Genomic DNA, 17,498 nt, shown 5'->3' on the forward strand with positions numbered 1-17,498 from the left:
CTATTCATTTTCTTTTCTGCACAGCCTGGCATTGGGATTGGTGACTCTGATGGCCAACTGGGCTGCTGTTTCCATAATGGCTTTGGGGTTCTTGGAGGAAACATTGTGAACAATCTCCACACAGTAAGATTTGTTGCACATCAGCACTTCCTGCTCCTTGATGTCGTGGACCAGGACATTCCAGAAGCTACTGGGCAGCCTTGTGCTTTGTTTCTTGTTGCTCTCATAACCAATGTTGGGCATCAAAATCTGTCCCTTGAATCTTCTCTCATCTCTGTTGTCAGTACCTGTGGGTGTCCGCTGGTTATGTTTAATTTTGACATATCAGTCTAACTGGTGCTGGATAAACTTCTTGGTCCTCTTTTTGACCATCTTGGGCTTCACAAGAGGTCTGAGAACAGCCATGATGCCGAATAGGAGATGGCTGCCACCTCTGCAGGCAAAGCTAGGAAGAGAGAGTGGAAGGTGTGAGGGTGTTTGGGGATGAGATTAGCATTTAAATCGGTAGACTGGGGGAAGCAGATGGCTCTCCCTAAAGTGGGTGGACCCATCCAGTCAATTGAGGACCTGAATAGAACAAAAAGGTTAAGTAAGAGGAAACAGTTTGCCTGATTGTTTAAACCTGGGAATTGGTCTTCTCCTGCCCACCCTCCCATCCCCCAGCCTAGAATTTATACCATCTGCTCCCCTGGTGCTCAGTTCTTTGGACTCCAACTAGAAGTACATTATCGGCTCTCCTGGGTCTCCCGCTTGCTGACTGCAGATCTTGGGACTTGTCAGCCTCTATAATTGCATGAGCTAATTCCTTATAATAAATTCTGTGTGTGTGTGTGTGTATGTATATATAAATCTCCTATTGGTTCTCTGGAGAACCCTGACTAATATAGACAGGGAGCCAGTATGGCAGAGAACAAAGACCCAGGGAGCCCTGGATTTTAATTCTGGTTTCATTACTAACTAGCTATGAAGTGGCTTAGCCTTTTGAATCTCGCTTTCTTCATCTGTAAAATGGAGCTAATCATATCTTCTTTTCTAAGATAAGATTTTGACAAGATTAGGCCGGGCGCGGTGGCTCACGCCTGTAATCCTAGCTCTTGGGAGGCCAAGGCGGGCGGATTGCTCAAGGTCAGGAGTTCGAAACCAGCCTGAGCAAGAGCGAGACCCCGTCTCTACTATAAATAGAAAGAAATTAATTGGCCAACTGATATATATATAAAAAAAATTAGCCGGGCATGGTGGCTCATGCCTGTAGTCCCAGCTACTCGGGAGGCTGAGGCAGAAGGATCGCTCGAGCCCAGGAGTTTGAGGTTGCTGTGAGCTAGGCTGACGCCACGGCACTCACTCTAGCCTGGACAACAAAGCGAGACTCTGTCTCAAAAAAAAAAAAAAAAAAAGATTTTGACAAGATTAAAGGAGATAATGTGCCTGTAATCCTAGCACTCTGGGAGGCCGAGGCGGTGGGAGGATTACTTAAGTTCAGGAGTTCGAGACCAGCCTGAGCAAGAGCGAGACCCTGTCTCTACTATAAATAGAAAGAAATTAGCCAAACAACTGAAAATAGAAAAAAATTAGCCGGGCATGGTGGCATATGCCTGTGGTCCCAGCTACTCGGGAGGCTGAGGCAGGAGGATCGCTTGAGCCCAGGAGTTTGAGGTTGCTGTGAGCTAGGCTGACGCCACGGCACTCACTCTAGCCTGGGCAACAAAGTGAGACTCTGTCTCAAAAAAAAAAAAAAAAAAAAAAAAAGAGATGATGTTTTTAGAATACCTAACACAGTGTTAGAGCAAGACTCTGTCTCTAAAAACAAAACAAAACAAAAAAACCAAATTCTTGCCAGTCATGTGAGCTACTGTGGAAGTGTATCTTCCAGCCTCCTGAATCCAACTCTTCCAGCTACAACTCCAGATATAGTGAGCAGAGATATACTGTCCCAAATGTACCTTATCTGAATTCCTGACCCACAGAAATCGAGAGATACAATAAATTGTTTTTTTTTTTTTGAGACAGAGTCTTGCTTTGTTGCCCAGGCTAGAGTGAGTGCCGTGGCGTCAGTCTAGCTCACAGCAACCTCAAACTCCTGGCTCAAGCAATCCTCTTGCCTCAGCCTCCCAAGTAGCTGGGACTACAGGCATTCGCCACCATGCCCGGCTAATTTTTTGTATATATATTAGTTGGCCAATTAATTTCTTTCTATTTATAGTAGAGACGGGGTCTCGCTCTTGCTCAGGCTGGTTTCGAACTCCTGACCTCGAGCAATCCGCCCCCCTCGGCCTCCCAGAGAGCTAGGATTACAGGCGTGAGCCACCGCGCCCAGCCTTGTTTTTGTTTTTTTGAGACAAAGTCTTATTCTGCCACCCTGAGTAGAGTGCCGTGGCGTCAACCTAGCTCACAGCAACCTCAAATCCCTGGCTCAAGCGATCCTCCTGCCTCAGCCTCCCGGGTAGCTGGGACTACAGGAGCACACCACCACACACCCGGCTAATATTTCTATTTTTAGTAGAGACAGGGTCTCACTCTTGCTCAGGTTGGTCTCAAATTCCTGACGTCAAGCAGTCCTCCTGCCTCGGCCTCTCAGAGTGCTATGATTACAGACGTGAGCCACTGCCATTATTGTTGTTTTGTGCCACTACCTTTCAGGGTGACTTGTTATGCAGTAGTAGATAACTAATATGAGGGGTAGGGGTGAGTTTCCTCAGAGCTGTCGCAGCTGACTGTGCTCATGGAAGTTAATGGCAGGCCTGGAAGGGACATGTCTGACCAGCCTCCAGTCAGAGAGAAGAAAGTGACAAAAGGATCACCTAGTTCCCTTGAATAAGTTTCCATTACCATAATATTTAGGCCTACTTTTTTTAAAAAAAAATTTAAGTATTACATAAGATTTTAAGATATTGTCTAAATAAGAAAATCTGAAGATACTTGAGAAATAATTCATAATTAAGTTGTAGCCTTGGAAGACCAATGCCCTAGATTTCTGTTTGTACCCAAATCTCCAGTTTGTTACAAGGGACTGGAAACTCCAAATAATGGCGGCTTAAGAGAGAGAGAAGTTTATTTCTTTTACACATAAAGGAAGTCCAGAGTAGGCAGTCTAAAGCTAATAAGGTGACTTCACAAAATTGTCAGAGACTTAAGCTCCTTCAGTCTTACGGCTCTGGCATTTTCAGCATAGGTTGTATCTCATGACCCAAGATGGCTGCAGAATTCCAGCCATTATGTTTGAATTCCAGCCAGCAGGAAGGAGGAAGGGATTTAAAAACAAGGGGGGCAAACAATCTCCATTTAAGGACATTTTCTGGAAATTGCACCTAAAATTTCTGCTTACTGGCCAGAAGTTAGTCTCCTGGCCACACCCTGGAACTTTGGGTCTCACAAGGCTGTTGGCTGGAGGCTGCCTTTAGTTCCTTTAGGCCACATGGCTGCTTGCTTCCTCAAAGCCAGCAAAGGAGAGAGAGACTCCACCTCTCCCAAGGCTGCCAGGGAGGAAGGATTTATAGTTTTTGCTTTAACAGCTATGTGTCTAGAATGGATATTGGGGGACTCAGAGTTCATAGTCCGACATTGTATCAGTAAGTATTAGTTTCAACTGTGTATGATTGAAAACCCTAAATAACAGTTGTTTAAACAAGATAGGAACCTAGTCACATCAAAGTCTGGAGAATGACACTCCAGACTGGTATGGAAGCTCTTCTTTAGGAAATGCTCCCAGATCCAGACCTTTTCTATATCCTTCTACTTATCTGTGGTGTGTGTCCTCCATTATTACTAAGGTCATCTTATGGTTTAGCCATTCAACATGGCTGCCCAACCTCCAGCCAGGACTTGCTACATAACTGTGGGGCCTGGTGCAAAATAAAAATGCAGAGCTCCTTGTTTAAAAGATTATTAAGAATGTCAGTACTTGGCCGGGCGCTGTGGCTCACGCCTGTAATCCTAGAACTCTGGGAGGCTGAGGCGGGAGGATTGCTCAAGGTCAGGAGTTAGAAACCAGCCTGAGGGCCGGACGCGGTGGCTCACGCCTGTAAGCCTAGCACTCTGGGAGGCCAAGGCATGCGGATTGCTCGAGGTCAGGAGTCCGAAACCAGTCTGAGCAACAGTGAGACCCCCATCTCTACTATAAATAGAAAGAAATTAATTGGCCAACTAATATATATAGAAAAAATGAGCCGGGCATGGTGGTGCATGCCTGTAGTCTCAGCTACTTGGGAGGCTGAGGCAGAAGGATTGCTTGAGCCCAGGAGTTTGAGGTTGCTGTGAGCTAGGTTAATGCCACAGCACTCTAGCCCAGGTGACAGAGTGAGACCCTGTCTCAAAAAGAAAAGAAAGAAAAAAGAATGTCAATAGAGTGACAGCAAAGCGTGAAACCAAACGCATGGCCCCTCTGAGTGTGGGGCCCGTGTGGCTGCACGGCTCGCGCACGCATGTGGCCGTCCCTGCCATTCCAGCCAGGAAGGAGAAAGGAAGTGTGATCACTGTGGCAGCAGCGTGTGGCTAGAGGCCACATCTTGCAAGCACCTCCTGTAGAAGCAAAGTACTACTGTTTTTGCCTTAAGTGTTTAACCTTAATTATCTCCCTAAAGGCCCTATTTCCAAAGACATCCACACTGGGAGTTAGGGCTTCAACATATGAATTTTGGGGGATGCAGTTTGGCCCATAACAGCAGAGAACGTAGAGCTGACCTCTTGATGGGAAAGGTGTTAAAGAATTTGGCCACATTTAGAAACTGCCAAGATCACTTCATTTTTTCCTCTGGGAAACCATCCTTCCCCCTTCTCAGTCTACACAGTTTGGTTAGAGCTTACTTCTGCTCTAGCTCTTTTTTTTTTTTTTTTTTGAGACAGACTCTCACTCTGTTGCTTGGGCTAGAGTGCCGTGGCATCAGCCTAGCTCACAGCAACCTCAAACTCCTGGGCTCAAGCAATCCTTCTGCCTCAGTCTCTCGAGTAGCTGGAACTACAGGCATGCGCCACCATGCCCGGCTAATATTTTCTATATATTTTTAGTTGGCCAATTAATTTGTTTCTATTTTTAGTAGAGACAGGGTCTTGCTCTTGCTCAGGCTTTTTCGAACTCCTGACCTTGAGCAATCCTCCAGCCTCGGCCTCCCAGAGTGCTAGGATTACAGGAGTGAGCCACCGAGCCTGGCCTCTGCTCTAGCTCTTAGAGTAAGCCATGCATCCTGGCTTGGCCAAAGCATCACATTCCCTTGGTCATGATGGTAGTTTCTGAGATGGGCATGTGACTTGGATTGGTTTAGTTGCCTGTAACAGATACAACTCCAGTTAATTTAAACAGTATCAGTTACCTATTGCTGTGTAACAGACCACCCCCCAAACTCAGTGGGTTAAAACAACAACCATTTATTTAGCTCGTGATTCTGCTGGAAGGTTCTTCTGACCTGACCCGGCTTGGTGGATCTCAGCTGAGCTCCTTCACGTGTCTCTGCACAGTTGACAGGTTGGCTGCGACTGGCTGGTCCCAGATGGCCTCACATATCTGGAGGTTGGCTGGCTAGCAGCTGGCGGGGGTGGGGGTGGGGTTAGGCCATGTGTCTCTCATCTTCTAAAAGGCTAGCTGTGGCAGATTCACATGTCGGTAGGGTTCCAAGATTAGCAAGTGAGCAAGTCCCTATACATACGCTCTTTTTAAGGCTCTGTGTTGGTCTCATTTATTGATACATTATCGGCCAAAGAGAGTATCATGGCTAAACCAGATTCAAGGGGTGGTGGTGGAGGGTTTGGTGGACAGACCTTTAAAGTAGCCACATGATCTCCCTCCTGGGACTCATGCCCATGCATAATCCCCTCTCCTTGTGTGTAGACACAACCTGTGACTTGCTTCCAACCAATAGACTATGGCAAAGGTTACGTGATGTATGTGACTACAGTATATAAAAGTGTAGTACCATCTTGGTGGAGTCTCTCTCGCCTTTGCTGACTTTGAGGAAGCAAGCAGCCATGTTGGGAAATCTCATGTGGCCACAAGGAGCTAAGGGCAGCCTCCAGCCAACAGCTGCAAGAAACTTAAGTCCTCAGTTCTACAACCACAAGGAACCAAAATCTGCCAACAACCTCAGTGAGCTTGGATCCTTCCCCAGTTGAGCCTCGGATGAAACTCCAGCCCCAGCCAACATCTTGACTAGGGCCTTATGAGACTCATAGCTCATCTAAGCTGTGCCCAGATTCTTTAACCACAGAAATGTGGATTGATTTAAGCTGCTAAGTGTGTGGTAATATGTTATATAGCTAGCTAGGACAGAGGGGAAGAATATATGACTATTTTTGTTACATGAGTCAATTACTATGTTGTCTGTACTTTAAAATATGGATTAGTAGGCTCCAGCTGCCATAACAAAATACCAGACTGGGTGGCTTAAGCAACAGACACTTTTCTCAAAATTTTGGAGGCTGAAAGTCCAAGATCAAGGTCCTGGCAGGGTTGTTTTCAGCTGAAGCCCCTCTTCATGGCTTGTAGACAGCTGCCTTCTTACTGTGTTCTCACATGGAGAGAGAGAGAGCTCCCTGATGTCTCTTCTATTTTCTTATAATGTCTCTTCTTTTTCTTATACGCCAGTCCTATTGGATTAGGGCCTCACCCTTATGACTCATTTTACCTTAATTATGTCTCTAAAGGCCCTGTCACCAAATAGTCGCATTGGGGATTAGGTCTTTAACAAAGGAATTTGGGAAGGACACAACAAATAATAAAGTATTTCTGAATAGATACTGTGAATAGATATGAATAGTGTGACATATGTGTGTATTTTTATTTAGTCTATACCATAGAAGAAGTGGGTTAACATTTGAAATACCCTAATGAAGAATGCTTAGCATCTGAAAAGCCCGAATCTTAATCCTAGCACTCTGGGAGGCCGAGGTGGGTAGATCGTTTGAGCTCAGGAGTTTGAGACCAGCCTGAGCAAGAGTGAGACCCCGTGTCTACTAAAAATAGAAAGAAATTACCCAAACAACTAAAAATAGAAAAAATTAGCAGGGCATGGTGGCGCGTGCCTATAGTTCTAGCTACTCGGGAGGCTGAGGCAGGAGGATTGCTTGAGCCCAGGAGTTTGAGGTTGCTGTGAGCAAGGCTGACGCCATAGCACTCTAGCCCGGGCAACAGAGTGAGACTCTGTGGGGCGCGGTGTCAACGCCATTACAAGTTGGCGCCTGTTTTCGGCTTTGCCTAGAGCAGCTAATAAGTTCAGCGCACGCACAATTGTCGGTTGCCCTGTGGCGCAAGCATGCAAACAAAGGGTCCTGCTATGGACTAATGCTTTGGTGGCTCGACAGCTGAGCGGCCTATCCCAGCTTAGGGGTTGTGCTTCTGGGGTATATAACAGCCTGCGCGCTGCTGGGCTGGGTCTTCCGCATCATGTAAGTCTAAAGGGAACCCCATTAAAGCACTGTCAGAAGAACTCCGGTTGCCGCGTCTTCCTTGCTGGCGAGGCGGGCGCGACAAGACTCTGTCTCAAAAAAAAAAAAAAAAAAAGAAAGAAATCCACACTCCAAAGACAGCTACTACAAGTACATTGGCTATCTAAATTTATAACAGAGGGTTTACCAATTGGCATAAAGAATGCTAGAAATAAGTTTTCATTGATAAAAAGGGTGATGTTCAAGACGTGGAGGTGGCCTGGAAATACTATACCAACACCTCTGCCCTTGCCTGAAGGGAGTCTATGAATGTGGCCAAACCCCCTTGGCTGTGGCACCCTAGGCCACAGATTTGTTTACTCGTGTGGACTGCCACTCAACAGAGGACACTGTGCCTGTTCTAACTGGAGGGTTAGTCGAATCCTGCCTCTTAAATATTGTCATATCTATGCTCACTGTACCTTTCACACAAGGTACTTGTTGGCATGCCTAGGGGCAGAGACTTGGCACTTCAGTGAGTTACAAGAGCAGATTGTATAACTGTTTTTGTGCCTGCGTGTAATAAATGTTATGTGTGGTTTCCAATTCAGTTGGAGGCTGGCTATGATTTTTTATAATAATGATTTCTAACAGAACTCCTGGTAGTGAGGTTGGGAGGGACAGGACCTGGGGCTCTTAACCTGAGGTTCAAGGAGAGAATTCACAGGATCCGTGATTTGACAGAGGAAAAACGACATCTTTCTTTTCACTGAAATCTAGCATTTCCTTCAATTACAAATGTAGGCAACAAACCACAGTAGTATTAACAGTACCCATGACTCTGTCCCCAATCGAAATTATATTCTTATTGTTGCAGGCATCTTGAAATATCGTTTATGTTCATCAACACCATAAAATGATTGTAGTCATTAGACTGCTACAAGATCTTGTTATTTGATGATTTTATTAAGAAGCACATAAATTTCTACATCACAAATTTGTTTTAATAATTTGCTAATGATTTCAATGTCATTGCTTTCCCTTGTAATCCGATGTATTTATTTATGGTTAAGGACTTTGTTCTGGAGGCTTCTGTCATTCACGAGATAGTCCCAATATACGACGTACACTCAAGGCCAAGCTTGGCATTAAAATGGCAGTGATTGGAAGCTCGTGTTTCAAATTGTCTCCTGATTTTTTCAATTTGAGGGCCGACTTCATCTGAGATCTGATTAGATTATGGTTGTTTTTGCCTCATAATGTGGCTGACAAACAGCTTATACTATACAAAACATCTGCTCTGCCTCCATCTTGTTTGGGCGTGCTTGTATTATTAGTATTATTTTTAACACATGGTTTCTTCTCAGGAATCTTTTTAAGCCCTATTGCTCATTTGGGAGTTAAAACTAGGTCATATGATCAGTAAATCCACACCACTAGGCACCTGTAAGCTGCAATGCGTCACAATATGCTGACGGCAGAGGAGGGAGGGGGCTTCCAGCTCTTCTCCTGGAGTCACGCAGGTGCCACCCGTGACCACGACTCACTGTTGTATGGCCCAGATAAGGGCATTCATGAGTGACAATCTGCATGGCAAACACAAATGGAGACTATTCACATTGACTTTAATCTACAAATAGAAAAGGAATTAATCTCAATATTTACTTTACAACTTTATGTATAGTTTTTAATCCTAAAAAATAAGAGAGAAATTAAAATTGTAAAGTTGTCAACAAACCTCAATGGCTAGCCAAAGCCTTTGGTATTAGCATTTTTTTGGCAGCTGCATGACATAATAAATTCATGTGGCACTTACTGAAGCCCCTAGGTCATATTTGTTCATACATTCATTTTATTCATTCATTCATTCAGCAAGTATTTATTAACCACTGTTCCATGACAAATTCTGTGCTAGGCACTCAGGTTCCAAGATGAATAATCTACATTCTGCACCTTCCCTTGGCTACAGTCCAAGAGGAGATGAACAGTGAACAGTCTTGGGACACTGGGAGAAGGGTGCCTCTGTTGGCAAGTACAGGTTTGGGGGCGCCGGGATGAGGGGCTGCTGGCCTGGCCATGGGTCAGTCTGGAAATGACCCCTGGTCTGGAGAGAGGAGATGTATTGGGCATGGCCGGGAAGTTGGAGAGAATCTTCCAGCCTTAGAGAAGGAGCTCACAGTGAGTTTGGGGGCAGTTGCTCACCATGGGTGCTGGTCATGTGGTAAGTGCCAGGGAGCAGGATGGGGCCAAAGCCTGGGACACAAAGCCTTGATGTCCTTTGGAGGACCCTTGATTATATCATAGGGTGATGGCATGGGCTTTTTGGTGCAGTTTTTGTCAGTTTGTTTTTTAGACCGTTGACAGGACTTATTATTTATTTTAACCTGTTGAGATCTTTTTCTATTCTGATTAGTCCTACGTTTTGTGCCATGAAAGTTGTTGAATGGGATTGTGATATGTAAAGCAAATCACTAAACGCAGCAAATTGCACTGAAGGGAAATGTTCAAGGTGACAGACACTCATCTGCACTGCCACTCTGGGGTAGGGGTTGGGACAAAACAGTTGAACCACTTGCTCTCCATTTTGGTGTCATTTCAACTTCAAATAAACCACTGAAAGAGATACAATAGGAGGGAAAAATCCCTGGCCAGAAAATATATCAAGCCACACTATGGTGTGATGGCAAAATACTTCCCTATAAAAAATGAAAAAGGAATCTGTAACATCTAATTATACTCCAGCAAGTTCTTGTTCGATAAAACAACGAACATTGCCAATCACCAGTTTTCCCTTCTACACATGACAGCGTCCAGATTTGGACACTTGGAATTTCACACGAGGGAGACTCTGACACCATTTGAAACGATGATGGAGGAGTTGGAGATTTGATGATTCTTTTCCCTTTTTAGTATGGTAAAATTGGCCTAGATATTTTTGTCTTCCCGAATATGCATGGGGCTGTGGCTGCTGGTAAAGGAAGGCAGAGGCGGGAGCCAGGCCTTTCATCTTTGCAGGGAAAATCTGAATTCAGGCCAGCGTGTAGTCACTGAGCTCTGTTCCCGCTTTCTGCCTGCCTCTGGGTTTGAGAAGGTCACTGCAGCCCAAACCCTCTCCCACTTTACTGGATCTCATCTCACTGTGTCCCGACACTCCAATTCCTCTTCTTGGAGACACCTTACCCCGAGGCTTCTGAATAGCTCCAGGCGAGCTGGTTGTTTCCTATGATTGGGGCACAGCTGTCATTCTGGGGTGTCCCTTCCTCATTGTGGAGATTCCCTTTGCCTCTATCTTGGGGGACATCCCCAGTTTCCCGGATCCCACATTTTCCTCCTTCCTGATTTTTCCTAACATTTTGGTAGCTCATGTCTTCCAGTAGCTTCCTGAGAAAGGATGCATGGGCAGCAATTTTGGGTGACCTTGCATGTCAGAGGAACATTTTTCTGCACTCATACTTAACTGATAGTTTGGCTGGATATAGAATTCTAAGTTGAATCATTTTCTTTCAGAATTTTAGAGGCATTTTTCCATTTTCTCCCAAATTCATGCTGCTGTTGAGAAGTCCTAAACCATTCTGATTCTTAAATTTGTTTATATAATATATATTTTTTCTTCAGAAGCTTTTAAGATCTTTGTCCCCAGTGTCCTGAAAGTTCATGATGACATGCATTTATATGGGTCTATTTTCATCCATTGTATTAGGTACTCGACGGTCCTTTCAATCTATAAACTTGTGTCCTTCAGGTATAAGAAATTTTCCTGAATTAGCCCTTCGATGTGTTGTTTCCCTCTGTTTCCCTGTTCTCTCTAAAACCTTTATTTGGACTTTTGGACTAATCATTTAAAAAAAAAAAAAAAACCTTCTCTTTTTCTCTTTTCTGGGAAATGTTCCCAACTTTATATTCCAATCCTTCTACTTAATTTTTCATTTCTGCTGTCATATTTTAAATTTCTAATAGCTCAATTTTTATTCTCTGAAAGTTCCTTTTTATTCCCTGAATGCTGCTTTTTATTGCTATTAAAATAATGCCTCTTCTGGGACATTATCGACAGGTAAGTGTGTGTGTGTGTGTGTATGAAGTTTACATTTCTGGCATGGGCTCTATTTCCTCTAGGTTGCTTTATCTGTTTGTTTGGGTCCTGGTCATTCATGTTAGAGGTTTGCCTTAGATGCCTGGTGATCCCCAGTTATCTGTCCACACTTTACAGCAGGGCACTTAAAAGCTGAGCGAGAGGCCAGGAATGGTGGCTCACGCCTGTAATCCTAGCACTCTGGGAGGCTGAGGTGGGCGGATCGCTCAAGGTCAGGAGTTTGAGACCAGCCTGAGTAAGAACGAGACTCTGTCTCTACCAAAAATAGAAAAAAATAGCGGGGCATGGTGGCCCATGCCTGTAGTCTCAGCTACTCGGGAGGCTGAGGCAGGAGGATTGCTTGAGCCCAGGAGTTTGAGGTTGCTGTGAGCTAGGCTGATGCCACGGCACTCTAGCCTGGGCAACAGAGTGAGAGTGTCTCAAAAAAAAAAAAAAAAAAAAAAATGCCGAGGGAGAAGCTCTATGCCTGTGAATGAGACTTGCTGATTGCAGACTTCACTGCAGAGCAGAACTTTTCAAAGTATGGTCCCTGGATTGGCGACGACAGCCTCAACTGGGAACAGCTAAGAAATGTACATTGTCGGGCCCTACCCCAGATTTACTGAGTTAGAAACCAGAGGCCCAGCAGTCTGTGTTTTAACAAACCCTCCAGGGGATTCTAATGCAGCCTCAAGTTTTAGAACTCCCTTCTAATGTGAGCTGATCAAGTCTTTTCATTGGAAAAAGGAGTATCCAATCTCCTTTTGAGAGGGTCTAAGCCTGAATGTTCAGTTTCTAGGAGTTGAGTGGGCAAGAGTGCCGGGCTGGGACACAATATTCAGTATGAGAATCTACACCTAATCTCCGTCTTTTCACTTGGGCATCCTACTGTCTATCCAGAGACCCTCTCTAGATAATAAACGTTCAGTCTTCTGGGGAGGGGCATGAGGGTGGAGGGACAGTCCCTCAGGTGCATAGAGCAGAGGATGGAGTCTGAATATCTGACTGCTACTTAAACGGACTTTTAGTGGATTCTCCCATTTAGGTCCTGGTGTCACCTTGACTTCCAGAAGTACCTGGTGTTGCCACTTTGGAGTCTTTGGAGGGGGAGGGGGATTCTGCAATGCAGTTCGGGTAGTTTCTTAGCTAGCCCCAATGTGGGTTTGAGATGCAGCGTTCTCCGCCCTGCTCTGAGTTAGTCATCACGCAACCTTCTGTTTTCCAGCTTCCAAAGCTCTGGGCTATTTTCTCCTTTCCTGCTCTCTTCACACTCACAGGTGAATGCCTTTTAAAAATCCCTTTACTGAGCCGGGCGCGGTGGCTCACGCCTGTAATCCTAGCACTCTGGGAGGCTGAGGCAGGCGGATTGCTCAAGGTCAGGAGTTCAAAACCAGCCTGAGTGAGACCCCGTCTCTACCATAAAAATAGAAAGAAATTAATTGGCCAACTAATATATATAATATAAAAAAAAATCAGCCGGGCATGGTGGCGCATGCCTGTAGTCCCAGCTACTCGGGAGGCTGAGGCAGGAGGATGGCTTGAGCCCAGGAGTTTGAGGTTGCTGTGAGCTAGGCTGACACCATGGCACTCACTCTAGCCTAGGCAAGAAAGCGAGACTCTGTCTCAAAAAAAAAAAAAAAAAAATCCCTTTACTATTATTTTAATGAAGCAGCGGAATGAATGCGTGTGTTCATTCCTCCATCTTTAACCAGACATACCATTATTCTCTCAAAGTGTTCCCTTTGGGGACGAGGAGCTATATCAACCATCAGTGAGAGAACACAGTTTCCAAAATTGCTCTCTACTGCTGCTACTGTAATCACATCAGGGCTGGGGGCTCTGGCTACACTGTGGCCTGTCTGGGCCCCCTGGGTAAAAGGGCAAAGGATCCAGGGCCTGCTGTCATTTTGACAGAGTAAACTTCAGAAAATACTGCTCTCCTCCCTGGCTGCAGGCGCCAAGCGTGGCACTGTTTATCTCTCCCAGGGGAGGCTTCATTCAGCTCGCTCACCCACACACCTCCCGTCTCTCCTCTCCCTTCCCCTGACTATAGGCGCTGGCATTCCTGCCCCCACCTGTCCCCTTATACCAGAAGGACCCTTCTCTCGCCTTTGCCTGTCCAAACCCTGCTCATTCCTCTAGGTCCAGATGACGTGCCCCCCATTCCCTATGTATTCTCTTTTTTGTTTTTTTGAGACAGGGTCTCACTTTGTTGCCCAGGCTAGAGTGAGTGCCGTGGCATCAGCCTAGCTCACAGCAACCTCAAACTCCTGGGCTCAAGCAATCCTGCTGCCTCAGCCTCCCAAGTAGCTGGGACTACAGGCATGCCCACCATGCCTGGCTAATTTTTTCTATATATAGTAGTTGGCCAATTAATTTCTTTCTATTTATAGTAGAGATAGGGTCTCGCTGTTGCTCAGACAGGTTTTGAACTCCTGACCTCAAGCAATCTGCCCGCCTCGGCCTCCCAGAGTGCTAGGATTACAGGCGTGAGCCATCACGCCCAGGCCCTATGTATTCTCTTCTGCTTCTCTGCTCTGACTTCATTGGCTCGTAGTCAGCATCACACAATTCAGCCCTATGGTGTCACCCCATGAGGACAAGGGCAATATCCAAGCTCTTTTCTGGGCCCAACATCATGCTGGGAACACCGTGGATACTAAATATATATTTTTGATTGATTGGTGAGGACATATTGTGATTATCTTTTATATTCTTTATTATTAATATATATCGTTTACTAATATATGACACATAATATGTATTAAAAAGTGACAAGCAATATCCTCACTTTCTCTTTCCTTATAGTTTTTCTTTTGGTACAATCTTGCCCCACGAGTCTTAAGAAAAGGTAATAGGTTTTGTCATACTAGTTGATTATCAGTCTGGTTTATTTATTTATTTTTTTTTTTTAGACAGAGTTTCACTCTGTTGTCCAGGCTAGAGTGAGTGCCATGGCGTTAGCTTAGCTCACAGCAACCTCAAACTCCTGGGCTCAAGCAATCCTGCTGCCTCAGCCTCCCGAGTAGCTGGGACTGCAGGCATGCGCCACCATGCCCAGCTAATTTTTTCTATAGATTTTTAGTTGTCCAGCTAATTTCTTTCTATTTTTAGTAGAGATGGGGTCTCGCTCTTGCTCAGGCTGGCTTCGAACTCCTGACCTTGAGCGGTCCTCCTGCCTTGGCCTCCCAGAGTGCTAGGATTATAGGCATGAGCCACCGCGCCCGGCCTTGATTCACTTTTTTTTTTTTTTTTTTTTTTTTCGAGACAGAGTCTCGCTTTGTTGTCCAGGCTAGAGTGAGTGCCATGGCGTCAGCCTAGCTCACAGCAACCTCAAACTCCTGGGCTCGAGTGATCCTTCTGCCTCAGCCTCCCGGGTAGCTGGGACTACAGGCATGCGCCACCATGCCCGGCTAATTTTTTATATATATATCAGTTGGCCAATTAATTTCTTTCTATTTATAGTAGAGACGGGGTCTACGCTCTTGCTCAGGCTGGTTTTGAACTCCTGACCTTGAGCAATCCGCCCGCCTCGGCCTCCCAAGAGCTAGGATTACAGGCGTGAGCCACAGCGCCCGGCCTGATTCACTTTTAAAAACATTAATTCTTTATTATAAAAGATGCATAAAATAAAATTTACTATCTTAACCATTTTAAGTGTACACTTCGGTGGCATTAAGTACAGTCACAATGCTGTGTAACAATCACTACCATCCATCTCCAGAACTTTTCATCTTCCCAAACAGAAACTCTCTACCCATTGAACACTAAGTCCTTATTGTCCCCTTCCCCTAGTCCATGGCAACTGCCGCTCCATTTTTCTGTCTCTATGAATTTGCCTACTCCAGGTACCTCATATAAGTGGAATCATACAGTAGTTTGTCTTTTGTGTCTGCCTCTTTTATTTAGTACAATGTCCTCAAGACTCATCCAAGTTGTAGCATGTGTCAGAATTGCCTTCTTTTTTTAAGGTCGAATAATATTCCATTGTGTGATTCCATCACGTTTTGTTCATCCATTCATCTGCTGATGGACACTTGGCTTGCTTCTGCTTCTTGGAGATTGTGGATAATGCTGTTGTGAACATGCGTGGGGTGTGTAGCCTCTGTTTGAGTCCCTGCTGCTCGTCCACTTGTGACATAGCTGTGACGGACACAGTTTGGAGTTCCACTATTTTATTGAATGTTATTGCACATCTGCTTTTTACCGATTTGGTCTTTATAATCATCCTTCTCAATAGCTGCTTAATAGTCCAACTGAGTGGCTTGATTTGCAGAAAGAAATGCAAGCTCTTACAGGCCTTCCCATCACTGGTCTTTTGAAGTTTTGGGGTGGGACACATTTGGAAGACTCTCCTTGGAGAAGCAGTTTGATCCCATAGCACGGGCACCCTCTGACCTTCCATCGTATCCCCATCAAAGCTTCAGGAAAGCAAAAGGAGACAACTGTGTCCTGAAAACAGACAACAAGCTTAAAGACGAACAGTAGTTTCTCTGACATTCAATGCTGAAAATAGGAGGGAGGGGGAAAGGAGGTGAGAAGAAACTGAAAGAAAAGCAGAAGTGAATTGCGATGAGTTTGCATTCAGCCTCAGTGAGCAGGTGCAAGGCGATCTGGGTGCCAGGTCCTTGCCATCTCTGCCTTCGCCTGCCTGGGCATCCTTGGGTAGCACTCATTACGCGCCCGGAACGCTGACCTCCTTCGCTCGTGCCAAGTGATATAAGCGACACTCAGCCTCCTTCAGATAACAGGGAGCTACAGAGGCATAAAATAGCTTTAGAGGACCAGGGACGCCCTGTGGACAGTCCTGGGTGCCTGGTACGGAAACAATGTTTTGTTTGGCTTTGTGTTCCTTGCAGAGTCTACTCTCCCAGCCCCCGCCACCTTTACAGTATCACTTGAAGCAACAAAGCAGCTTAATTATGCTGCCTTTTAAAACTTTGAACCAGGCAGGCTCCACTCCTTGTGCTAAAATCCCTTCCCTCCTTTCAGAGCTGAAAGAGCTTCCCTGCTCAGCCTGGTTTTAAAACCCTTACATCAAGCATGGAAAATTCTATAAATACCAAATGCAAACCTGGAGTTTAACCTTTAATTATTCTAGCCTCCAGCTCAACCTCCCAATTCTACCATTTTCTTTCTGCACATATGCCCTCTTTAAACTCTGTCCGGAGCTTGATCAACATTAATAAAAAAAAAAATCTCCTTGGGAAGACTTTCAGAACCACCTGAATAGAAATCGTCAAAGTGGGTGTGATCTTTGGAGAAACACTTATCTGGCAGCCTGTGGTGCCACATTGATGCAGGAGGTTTGGCTCAGTTCGATGGTCTGAAGTCACTGCAATCCCCTGCCGAGCAGGTAAAGCAGGTATACATTGACTTGTCGCCACTTCCCCCGGTGGTCTTCTGGGTGCATCTGCTTGGAAGACCACTGTTCTAGTTATCTACAAACCACCTCAAAATGAGTGTGTGAACAACATCAGTCATTTAGTTTGCTCCCAAATCTGCAATTTGGCCAAGGCCGGTTGGTCCAGTTTATCTCTGCTCCACAGGGCGTCCTCTGGGGTGGCTTAAAGGATGGAGGGTACTTGACAGCTGGGGACTGGGAGCATCTAAGGGCTCTCTGAGCTGGTTTCGCACAAATCTGGTGTTGATGCTGGGTGTCCGCTGGGACCTCAGCAGGGGTTGTTGACTGTGGCCTGATCTGTGTGGCCTCTCCATGTGGCTTCTTGGCTTCCTGTCAGCATGGCACTGGGTTCTAAGGGTGAGTGTCCCGATGGAATAAGGTACAAGTGCATGGCATTTTTTATGACCTGGCCTTGGAAGTCACATAGATTCACTTCTGCCATATTCTATTAGTTGAGGCAGTCATGAAGTCCTGATCAGGTTCAAGGGGAGTGTGGAGACCCGACCACTAGGAGGGTCATTGTCACTGGAGTGTCATTGTCGCATTGTAAGAAGAGCCTGTGGCAAGGGAGATATTGTGGTGACTGTCTTAGTCTGCTTGGGCTGCCATAACAAAATAATACCACAGACTAGCGGGCTTAAACAACACAAATTTATTTCTCACAGTTTTAGAGGC

The 17,498-nt window shown here is 45.4% G+C and overlaps 1 pseudogene; it reads right to left on the reverse strand.

The window, feature by feature from the left end:
• LOC105880622 (large ribosomal subunit protein eL32-like) lies at window positions 1-405 on the reverse strand (annotated as a pseudogene).
• Window positions 406-17,498: the final 17,093 nt, after the last annotated feature.

The sequence above is a fragment of the Microcebus murinus genome, chromosome X (genome assembly GCF_040939455.1).
Source record: "Microcebus murinus isolate Inina chromosome X, M.murinus_Inina_mat1.0, whole genome shotgun sequence".
Lineage (NCBI taxonomy): Eukaryota > Metazoa > Chordata > Mammalia > Primates > Cheirogaleidae > Microcebus > Microcebus murinus.